At 36.4% G+C, this 11,903-nt stretch overlaps 1 pseudogene; it reads right to left on the bottom strand.

The window, feature by feature from the left end:
- Window positions 1-1,548: 1,548 nt before the first annotated feature.
- Window positions 1,549-1,644, bottom strand: LOC111753656 (U6 spliceosomal RNA; annotated as a pseudogene).
- Between the last annotated feature and the right edge of the window lie 10,259 nt (window positions 1,645-11,903).

Genomic DNA, 11,903 nt, shown 5'->3' with positions numbered 1-11,903 from the left:
AATAAAAAGGAAAAAAGACCAAAAAAAAAAAAAAAAAAAAAAAAAAAAAGATGCTGTTCTTTAAGAAATGCTCTCTTCTGTAAAAATTGTAAAATCTTACCTAATTGATATGTTAACCATTGTTGCCCTCTACCAATGGTGCTAAAATAAGCTAACCTAATTAATATGTTAACCATTGTTGCCCTCTACAAATGGTGCTAAAATAAGCTAACAGGGGTTGTTAATCACTGCTAGACTTCTCTATTCCCTGCTAAGGGAAAGAAGATGTTTACCCAATCTAAACTTGCTTGTATGCAGGGAGACTTGCTTGTTAGCCCAACCCTTATCTGAACTTTGCTCTTCCCAATGTAATTACCGCGTTCCTGTCCTATAGTGCGCCCCAGCCCCGCTCCTTGCATTGTGAGACCAGCAGCTGTTTGTGGTTTTTACAAGATAAAAGCCCTTTTTAGCTATCAGGCATGCAGTCTCCAAATTGGTTCCCAGGGATTGCGTTGCCAGGCCTGGCCTAAAATAAAGCCTTTGCTCCCCAAATTTTAATTTCTTGCTTTCTTGGGTTTTATTCTGGGGTCCAAGCTATCACACCTTCAGGCTCCTACTGAATGGAATATTATTTTTCTATCCTTCAATTTTAGTCTATGAATTTCATTATATTTATATTAAATGGGTTTCTTGTATGCAGCATACCACTGGGTTTTATTTTTGATTTTATTTAAATATATCAATCTGTGTATTTTTGTAAGACAGTTGAGACCACTTATATTGAGAGCTATTACTAAAAGTTACCAAATGATTCTATTCAGTGAGGTTTTTGTTGTTGCTGCTGGTTTTTTTTTTTTTTTCCTTTTTCTTAACTGTGCACCCTATTTGAATTATTCATTGCATAGACCTTTTGACATTTCTTTTCTTTCATTTTCATTTCTTTACCTCTTTGTAAGCTATCCTTCAGAAATGTTTGGAGAGCTTGTTTGGCATTCATGAATGTGTTAGTGCGCTCTTTGTCATGAAATTATCTTTTTACTGCATCTATTTTGGAAGTGTGTTTCACAGAATAGTATGAGTAGGAAGTTGTTTTCTTTCCAAACTTGAAAAAGTTCATTCCAAGTTCTTCTGGCCATTAAGGTTTGTAGTAACAGCATGCTATAATTTTAATGGGTCTTACTTTTATAATTGATTTGCTAGTTTTCTCTAAGAGTCTTTAGGACTACATTCTTCTGTGGGACTTCTGGGATTTTGACTACTATGTATTGTGGAGAGGTTCATTTCTGGAAATTGTTATGGAGGGGGTATCTCCATAGCTTGTTTAAATCTGTGTTGAATTCTGTACCTGTACTTAGAAATTTGATTGCTAGTATTTCTGTAAATAGATTCTTTATGCCATTCCTGGTATCTTCTGATTTTTCTCTAACTCCATTTTGTCTTGGGTTAGTTTTATTTGTATTACCTAGTAGCTATTGCATCCTTTTCCCACATGATCTCTGCTTGTTATGAAAGCATCTCTTGAGTAAGTGGTCATCTGCATAAATCCTACATACTACTTCTGAAACTTTAGAAAATACTGAATGCTTCACAAATTTGCATGTCACAAGGGCCATTCTAATCTATTCTGTATTGTTCCAATTGTGGTATATTTACTGCCAAGATAAACATAATATTGTTTTTAAAAACGTGGGAAATTTTTAGGTACCTTTACTTTAAACAGTGTCTTTACTTTAATCTATTCTGTATTGTTCCAATTGTGGTATATTTACTGCCAAGATAAACATAATATTGTTTTTAAAAATGTGGGAAATTTTTAGGTATCTTTACTTTAAACAGTGCATTTAGATTAGATTTTGATTTTCAATTTTTTTGGTTCCTGCCTAAAAGTCACTCCAAAATGCAGATTAAATACATAGAATTTCTTTCTCTCTCTTCTCTTTATGATAAGTGTGAGGTGGCTAATCTAAATTAAATTAAACTGGATTGAGAGACTCCATTTAAAGCATTAGAAAAGCACACTACCTGCTGTGTCTGAGACTGTGGGGAGGGGTTGGGGACTGTTTCTGAAGCTGATCTGCATGTGTGTAAGTAAACTGAGGGGGCCACCCTGAATATGGGCAGTACCATCAAAAAGGGGTGGAGAAATAAGGAGCAAAAGTAGAAGCAGGATGTTCCAGCACTCTTCCAATTCCTGCTTCCTGGTTGCCATGAAGGGAGCAGCATTCCTCCACCAAAGGTTTCTGCCTGGTCACCTCCTGCAGTGACAGAGCCAGCCAAACACGGAGCCAAACCCCAGAAGTCACCCAAGATGAACCGTTAGTTCTTTAAGAGTTTTTTGCCCATGCATTTTGAAAGCTACCTAATGAAACATGAGTCATATTTCTGAGCAGGATCTCACTAAATTGTCCCTGATGACTTCAGATTTTCAATTCTGTCTCCCTTCCTGAGTAACTGGGATTACAGGATTTCATTTCCTTAAACAGTCATGAGTAATTCTTCTAACATGTTTTCAGTATTTGCTCCATGTCACATTGTACATGCAGTGGCAACATATGAAGACATCTTTGATAATTTCATAATTCTATTGCAAGTGCATTTTAACAGGTGAAAAATTTTCATTTAAACGTATGGCATTTGATCACTAACCCAAATGATCTTTTACAAATGTAAGCACTAATTATTCAACCAAAGAAGTGATATTTAGATGTTAATTACACAAGGTAAAATACTTAAATTTCCCTTTAGAATGAAAATAAAACTTTTACAATGAAGATTTAGCTTTTGTTTTTGGCACTAGAGACCAGTAAAAGGTATATTACTTGGAAGCAATATTTTAAAATCAAAGAGCCAAAATATAAAGCCCAGAAGCTGTGCCTCTCAGTGGAGACACTAATAACCTCTGAATCCTAGGACAACCTCTCTCTTATTTCTAGACCTTGGTTTCTTTACTGTTCAAATATAGGTGTCAATGTCAATGCTTTTTGGCTCAAATTTTATGCTTTCTGATTAGCTTCATACCCTAAGAATACGTAATAGTGAACTTTTTGAAATGTATCTTACTGAAAATACAAATAGTTTAGCCATCCATAACATAAATCAATGTGATTATTTCCTAATACATTAGCTAAATCTCCTTGGATTTTGTAATGAAATATATCTTTTTCTTTTACAGAAAATTTTGAAAACTAAATATAGACAAGTGGAGCTGTGTTAGTTAGCTGTCTTGTTACTATAACAAAACATATGGGGTGATCACCTTTAAAAAAAGAAGGAATTACTTTGGCTCACAGTTTCAGCAGCTTCGTGCTTCAAGGCTATGGAAAAGTCAGCATGTGATGGTAGGAGCATAGGAAGGAATAGGCTGCTTCAGCACAGGGACTGTCTCTGCAAGAAGAAGGCCAGAGGAAGAGAAGGTGAGTGAAGCTCACTCTCAGGCCACACCGCTGGGGCCCAAGATGGCCGAGAAGGCTCTGCTTGGGACAACTTCCAGCACCACCCAGCACTGCCCTCTGAACACAGCCTCCAGGATGTGGGACCTTTGGAAATATGTTTGAATCATAGCAGATGTTAAGGATGAATTTTAAAAATCAAGCAATTATTCTGTCATTGATTATACCAGCTTCTTCTATGAAGAGATCTATTTGGAACAGGTAATGTCATATATTTTTAAAATAAAATTTATTTTCTATTTTATTTTGTTAATTCAATATTTTATTCAGAACTAATCATTGACAAGACTGTTACTCATTGTTAATTAATGCATGCTTTGAGCAAAAATAGAAAAATATTTTAAAGCTATTTGTTTATGATACAACATGCCTGCGTTCAACTAAATGTTCAACTAAAAGCATAAAATTTGAGCCAAAAAGCATTTATGTTGACACCTATATTTGAACAGTAAAGAAACTAAGGTCTAGAAATAAGAGAGAGGTTGTCCTAGGATTCAGAGGTTAGTGTCTCCACTGAGAGGCACAGCTTCTGGGCTCTCTATTTTGGCTCTTTGATTTTAAAATATTGCTTCTAATATTGCTTCAGCATGTTTCATGGTGAAATTAAAATTTATATTGAACATATATCAAATATTAATTTATAAATATTTCATGCCAGAGCACCTATTTGCTTTTATTTTAAAATTCTTCCACTTTGCAATAGAACAAATAGTGCATTCCAGAGTTAACTTTATAGAAGAAAGGACAGAAAAATCAGGAAGGAATTAACAAAGAAAGGAAACAAAAAAATGAAAATGTTAAAAGAAAGGTAAGAACAGAAATACACTATAAAAGTAAAGGAGAAAAGCATAACATCCCTCTCGGGTCTCAGCACCTCTGTAAATAGTGACCTGACAGGAGTGCCTTTCTGTAACACTTCATATCCATTGCCACAAATCACAGATATCACACCCATAGATTTATGAAAGTAGGATTCTCTCCACACGTTTAATAGTGGAGTGTCTAGGACTCTATGGAACATAAAACATTGGAAGGCTCAGAAGAGGATCACATCACAGTCACCACGCAATACAGTGGATTATGGCATGCTAATGCTCACGATTGCCAAAATGTGAATGTGGTGCTGCAGACTCTTCAGCAGCAGCTTTACTGGGCACCTACAGTTTTATATTAATGAATCATACAGTATTAAAATGAAGCAGTCACTGTGCTTCATATATGCTTGCTCATGTGCCCCAGGTATTAAGGGTTGAAATGCAGTCCTCACCGTGGGTTGTTCACAGTGCAGAAGTCTAATCATGGGGTCCGGAATGGGGCCTTTGGAGATGATCAGGATTAGAGGGAGTCTCAGAAAGTCATATTTTGGTGGCCTTACCGAAAGAGGGTCAGAGACCAGAGGAGACACAAACTCACTCCCTTTTCCTTGCCACATTGTCCTCTGTACCACACCAAGCTCTGATAAGAATGCCATCACCTGATCTGCTTCCTTGCCCTTGGATCCCCAGAACTATCATAAAAATTAAACCCTTACAGTGCCTGCCTGGGAAGCACAAGGTCATGAGGTCGATTCTCAGTACAGAAAGAAAAAAACAAAATGAAACTCTTTTCTGTATAAAATTACCTAATATATGGTATTGAGTTTCTAGCATCTGAAATGCATTAATATAGCAGCAAAACTGCATAAAATCACTATATACATGAAACAAACCTCCCAAAGCAGCGATGTACTTAATGGAGTGAATCTACCACTTAACAAGCAGTCTTAACACCACAGAATATATTTTGAAATAAGTAAAACATAAACTTGTTCCCTTTTTAAATTTTGCAGATAATAATTCCATATGGGAAAATCAAATTTAACTGCAAAAATGACCTCACATTGTCCTCCAGAAGATTAATATGGAGAAACCAGGATCACAGAATCTAATCTGGAAGTTTCCCTGGTGTGTGAGTGAGGAGGACTCACCCTCAGAGCCCTTTTTACTCTCTGGAGAGACGGAAGAGTGAGAAGGCTGGAGAAGAAGGCAGAAGTCATGGCCACTTTGTGCAGTGCATTGGCGATGACTCAGGGTGGCCGCTCTGCAGCCGGCAGGCTGCACTGAACCTGGATCTGGAGAAGAGGCACCTGCGGAGGCGACACAGTGACGTGCGGGCATGTGGTTGCTCCTGTGTTGGATTAAACCACTCCTAGAGAATTTAAGGAAGAACGCCTCTCTGCATTTCAAGTTGAACAATGTCCCACGGGACCTGTTCTTGTCACGTGCATAGTGACCCTGGATGGCTCGTTGAAATTCAGATTGCCAAAAGAGGAATGAAGATAAATGAATCCATCTCAGAAGGGGGAAATTTTCCTACTGAAACATCAATAAAAATGTGCAGAAGTAGAGGATGGTAACCCAAGGAAAGACCAAAGGAATCTGTTAGTGTGCATTTCATTCAGGTTTGGCATACAAGAAATGGTATCAGATTTCAAGGTCATGTCCCACCTTTTCTGTTTGAAGTTACCATTCCCTTTAGTAAAGCCAATGGCGGTGTTTTAACATCTGACATCCTTACAGGGCAGCTGTGTCAGCTTTATGAAAAGCAAACAGAAGGAAAGGCAAATAAAGGCCTGGAATCAACCTTTGTGTTCTCAGCCTGAGGGAGATCCAAGCAAGCCCATGGACAACAGAGAGGCATCTGAGCAAACAGGGCAGCTTGGACGGCAGGAATGCTCACACTAAGCAGGAGAGAGCTTTCGCATCTAATGACTGGTCCATTATAGTTTCCAGGTGCATCCATTTCCTACAAATATCTCAAATGTATCATTCTTTACAGCCAAGTAGTATTTCATTACCTAGCAATACCACAATTAGTTATTCAACCATCTGCAGATGGCTTACAGCTTTTTGCCAGGATTTCGCTATTATGAACTGTGCTGTTATAAACATTGGTGCACAGGTATAGCTGCAGTGTGAGGAGCTGAGCTTTTGGGGGAAGATATCTAGCAGAGGATGGGTAGGTCCTATAGAATTTCTAATTTCAGTTTTTAAGAAAGCTCCATGCTGACTTCCATGATGGCTGCACGTGTTTGCATTTCCACCGCAGCAAAGGAGGGCTCCTTTCCACCACAACCAAGCCAGCGTTTGCTACTGTTTGGGTTCCTGATGACTGCTCTTCTTTCTGGAGTAAGATGGGATCGTAGCATTGTTTTAATTTATATTTCTCTAATGAACAGAGAAGCTAAATGTTTTTTCACATATGTACTGACCATTTCTATATCTTCCTCTGTGAAGTGTGGGTTCATTTCTCTTGCCCATTTCTTGACTGGGTCTTTAATTTTGGATGTTTTAATTTTTAAAGTTCTTTGTATATTCTACCATACTACTCTGCTGTCTGAGTAGTAGCTGGCAAAGATGTTTTCCCAATTCATAGGTTGTCTTTTTGGTCTGCAGATTGCTTCTTTTGCTGTACAGAAGCTCTTCAATCTGATACAATCCCATTTGTGAATTCTTGCTGCTGTATCTTGTGAAATCAGACACACAAGCTGTCTCTCATTTAGTGAGGCAAAGTGAAACCAAGGAAATTGATAAAGGATGGACAAGGGGATGGACCTCTTGCTATAGGGAAGCAATCCAAGGGAACAAGGGCAAGGGGTGAGGAGGGGCAAAGGGGAAATGAGATGGGCAAAGATGTGCCATGTACTGCAAACCCTCAACTAATGTGAACACTATGCCCCACACATGAGGTTAGATGGATAATACCAATGAGTAGGACAAAGGGGATGCAGAATAGGTTGGGGACCGTGGGAGGAAAAGGAAGAGGAGAGCAATTAAAAAATAACCTATAATATACACATATTATCATTCCCAAAATGATTGTAAACTGCACAGATTGCAAAAATTACTAATAAAGAATAAATACAATTTTTAAAATTAACTTGTCAAAAAATACAAAAGGTATCCGTCAAAAACTGTTATAGTTGTAATTTGACACTGCAACAATAATATTGTTTTAAAAAACAACTAATTTTAATTCATTACCTTCTAGGGTTTATTTCTCATCAGTTGATCACAAGTATGACACGGCTTTTAAACATCATATATTTCATGTTACATCAAAATCAGAGACAGAGTAATCAGTCAAAGACAGCCTAACTCTAAAATACACTTTTACATGTCTATGTAAATAACTTCTACGTTGAGGAATGCCAACAATCCTTCATTTTCTATGTTTGACAACATTTGATTCTGACCATTGAGTGCTTTTTAGGGTGATCCTCAACTTTTTGTGAGTTAAGAACTTTATATAGTTTATAACTTTAAAACAAAAATCTTTAATATGTTCATTTAAATATAACCATTATGACTAATTTACAAAGCAAAGAGTAAGATGAGTAACTAATAATTTAAATTGAAATTGTGAATAAAAACAAAGAAACTAATCTTCAGTTGTTCTCCAAATGCTTGTAAATGCTGTGTATTTGAAAGTGAGTGGTCATTATAGGGTAATAATTATGTTACAGATTTCTCTTAAAACACTGAATGAGGATATATAGATTACAATTTAAAAGACACATTTCTTTGGTCAACACTTAATTTTCTTGTGAGTGTCACTTTTGCCTAATAACATAAAAAGGAGACTGTTCATTTTATAGTTCTTGTGTTCATAAGTAGCTATTAACCTATAAATAATTCTAATAACATATCATTTGATGGTGCTGACTACCAAAAGCCTAGTAAGTCTTTTCATCATGTGTGGTTTGTCTCAATAACTGTGACATAATAGCTCATTATGGACTTGGAAATGATTTTTCTCAAAGGCAAAGAAAGAAGAGTCAGAAATGATTATGTGGAAAGTGTACCTGTTAGTCTTTCAGGTTATCAAGTTATGAAAAAGAAAGAAAGAAAAATGCAGGGTGTGAATAAGGGTAAAATTAAATCAGAAGAGTTCTAGCATTGAAAGTAATCCAAAGATAATTAATCTGCAGATTATTTAATATTTTAAAATTGTGAATAAATGTACATGATATAAAATTGACACACAGTGTCAGGGCATTGAGTACATTCAGATCGTGGTGCAAGCACTGATGCCTCCTGTTCAGAGATCCCAAGCTTATTCGCCACAGCTCATCCTGGCCTTGTGCGGACCTGCTCTGACACCGCCCCAGCCCGGCCTAACCCCAGCCCCAGCTCTCCCTGCTCTCATCCACGTTCCGAATCCTAAGCCTTTTTATGTGAGTAGAACCACCCTACCTTTAGATTTAGTCTTCAGTGTTCATTTATTTGGTGCCCTGGGTCCAGATTGTCTTACTTTTCGAAAACAAGACAGAGGCTGGGGATTTAGCTCAGTGGCATAAGCACCTGCCTGGCAAGTGTGAGGTCACAAGTTTGATCCCCAGTACCAAAAAAAAAAAAAATTTAAGTTTAAAACAAGACAACATTCCACGGTGTACACACTCATGTCCATGTGTACATATGCAAGCACACACATACACACACAGCACACTCTGTTTATTTGCTCATCCACTGATGAGCCCCTAGGTTGAGTCCCCCTTTTGGCTGCTGAGGATAATGTCTCTATGGACATGAAGTGGACAGACACATATTGGAGTCCCTGCTCTTAAACCTAGAGTGTGTGTATTCCCAGGAGAACTGTTGGATTATGGTGACATTGTAAGGAAACATCGCTCCATCGCACTGCAGTCCATTTCCACCAGCAGTGCGCCGAGGCTCACATTTCTCAGTTTGTCACAAACACTGCTTTCCTCAGTGTGTCTGCATCTAAACATCCCGGCTTACTCACAGGAGCTGTAGAAAAGGCTGCTCTTTCTGCATGGAATGGTCTCAACACTCTTGCTGGGAATCTCAGCTCATGCAGGCGAGGGTTTAATCTCAGGCCCTTCCTCTAACCCTACTGTCTGTACCTGTATCTTTATTTTTGTACTGTACTTCTTCAGTTATCGTGACCTGGAAGCATATTTGAAATAAGGAAAAGTAAGACCTCAATATTTGCTGTTTTTGAACACTATTTTGGTTCTTCAATGTTCCTTGGCATTGTACCTGAATTTTGGGATAGATATTTCTATTGCTGCAAAATACACCACTATAATTATATTGTGTGTGTCTGTGTGGGTGTGTGTGTATGTGTGTGTGTGTGTGTGTGTGTGTGTGTATATATATATATATATATATATATGTATGTATATATAACCATATTTGAAATTCATTTCTCCTCAGAAATGCTTGCAAATTATATATACGTATATAGTTTGTTTATAAAATTACATATGGATTTTATTTTAAACTTATGGATTACTCTGTCACAGATTTGAATAAGAATTACACAGGTGCATCTGAGAAAGCATTTTTAGTGGAATCTAAATGAAATGCAGCCAGCTTTTAGAGTCCAACACACTTCCACTCTTTTAGTAGAATCCAAGTGGGCAGCGCTCCTGCCTGGATTACTGACAAATTCAAAGTCAACTGTTAAAAACTCTACCATTATTACAAGGCTGTGACAAAAGTTTTTGCAGTTCACAAAAAAAAAAAAAAATCATCATATACTTTAACTTATATATATCTTATGGATGTGACAAACAAGACTATTAGAAGTATGTGGTCAGTGATGCATAAGGAATGAGTGTATTGCTAAAGAGACATTTTTTGGATGACAACACTTTCAGAAAGAATTCATCCACCTCTACCCACTTCAGGTATCTGATAGTCAAAGAAAAGAACCTTAAGATTTTTTCATAACCTAATTGGCAAAGATGGATTCTCAACACCCTAAAATCACGTTCCTGCTGAAAGCCAAAATGAAGCAAATACCTAAAATTGTTTTGTATCAAGTTCTTTCAGTTATAGAAACTAACATTTCTAGCTATCTTATCCTCCAAATATGAGAGCAATTTCTTATATGAGAACAATGCTTTGTTTCTGGGGTAACATTTACATTAGTATTAAAATAAAATTTTAGTAATTTTTTTTTTTTTTGGTAACGGGAATCAAACTTACAACTGCACACTTGCAAAGCAGGCGCTCACGCCAATGAGCTAAATCTGCAGTCCAAAATGGTTATTTTTAATATTAATCCAAGCATCAAAAATGGTAAACAGTAAAGTGACACAAATCATAAAGTAAATTTTAGGGATCAAAAATCTCAGATTTAATTTATTTGAATTCATTGAGTCAAGTTTCTGGAGAGAATAATTACATTATTTGTTAAAATAGCAAAAAAATATGACTGGCCGGGGATTTGGTTCAGCGGCATAAGTGCCTGCCTGGGAAGCATGAGGTTGTAAGTTCAGTCCCCAGTACAAAAAAAAAAAAAGAAAAAGAAAAAAAAATATGACTACCAAGCTAGGTTTTTTAATAACATTCTTAATGGAAATTGATAAATCCCATCATCTCCAAATTACATATAATTTTTAAAAATATTAATATTTGAGAGTAAGCAATAACTTGATAGGTCAACTTCAAAAGCAAAATTAAATATTTACATCTCAAAAAGCTGAAAACAGAAGAGAATCAACATAGGCTCACAGAGTGCCTTTCATTGATCCTGTTTAGCCCGTCCATCTATAGCTATTTATGAAAATGTGCTGCTGATTACTTATCAATACCAGAAACAGGATGCCAACACAACATTGTTTTTGCAAGTGATGTTAAATAAAGCTGTCTAACTGCCATGTGGGATGAGAACAGCAGTGAATATTTATATGCAGTGGTGCATACAGCACTTTAACCTGCTTTTAACACATAGTTAAGGGGTGTAGGAAATGTTTAATTACATATTTTCAGCTGAGTGGCAAGTTGTCAAGAATGGGCAGGCAAATACTTTGTACTGTTAATGAGACTTCACAGTAATAATAGTCCTTCTACACAAAGACATCAAGACATCAAACTGAATACAGCAGTAAAATAAACACCTGATCTCCAACAGTTCCACTTGTGAAAATGCAGTTATTAAGAAGAACCGTACAGAGCTGCACTATGTAATTTTCAGAATGTTAGCACTAAAAGTTTCTTATGATCGATGATTCTAGTAAAAGGCTTGCACCAGTAGTAACTGGATTGTGTATGTATTAGCCAAAAGCATCCTTGGTTCACATGTCTGCTTTGCTAAAGCAGTTGGAGATTGCCTCAGTCTAGATTGTTTCTAAAAAAAAAAAAGGTAAATTCTAAGTTTAAAACTTCAAAAAAGTTAAAATTTCCTTCCTAATTAGCTCAAAACTTTCACAACAGATTGTTCAGGTTTATTTAACTATCATGTACCATCTCACATATAAGTTACTTCAACTATAACAAAAATTCTGGAGATAACATTTATTTGTTCCAACATAAGATTTTTATTTTAATTTGGCCTTGTTTAACAATTTGTCACCTATGGATATAACATATATGTATTAAAATTTTAAGATCATAGAGTTTTATTATGTATTTATTATAAGATAATAGAATTTTATTAGATATTTAGTATATACTATATATTATT

The sequence above is a fragment of the Cavia porcellus genome, unplaced genomic scaffold (assembly GCF_034190915.1).
Source record: "Cavia porcellus strain 051 isolate PalLab524CR breed Dunkin Hartley unplaced genomic scaffold, mCavPor4.1 scaffold_14, whole genome shotgun sequence".
Taxonomy (NCBI): Eukaryota; Metazoa; Chordata; class Mammalia; order Rodentia; family Caviidae; genus Cavia; species Cavia porcellus.
Note: the sequence above shows the minus strand (reverse complement) of the source record. Positions and strands in the feature narration are given on the sequence as shown.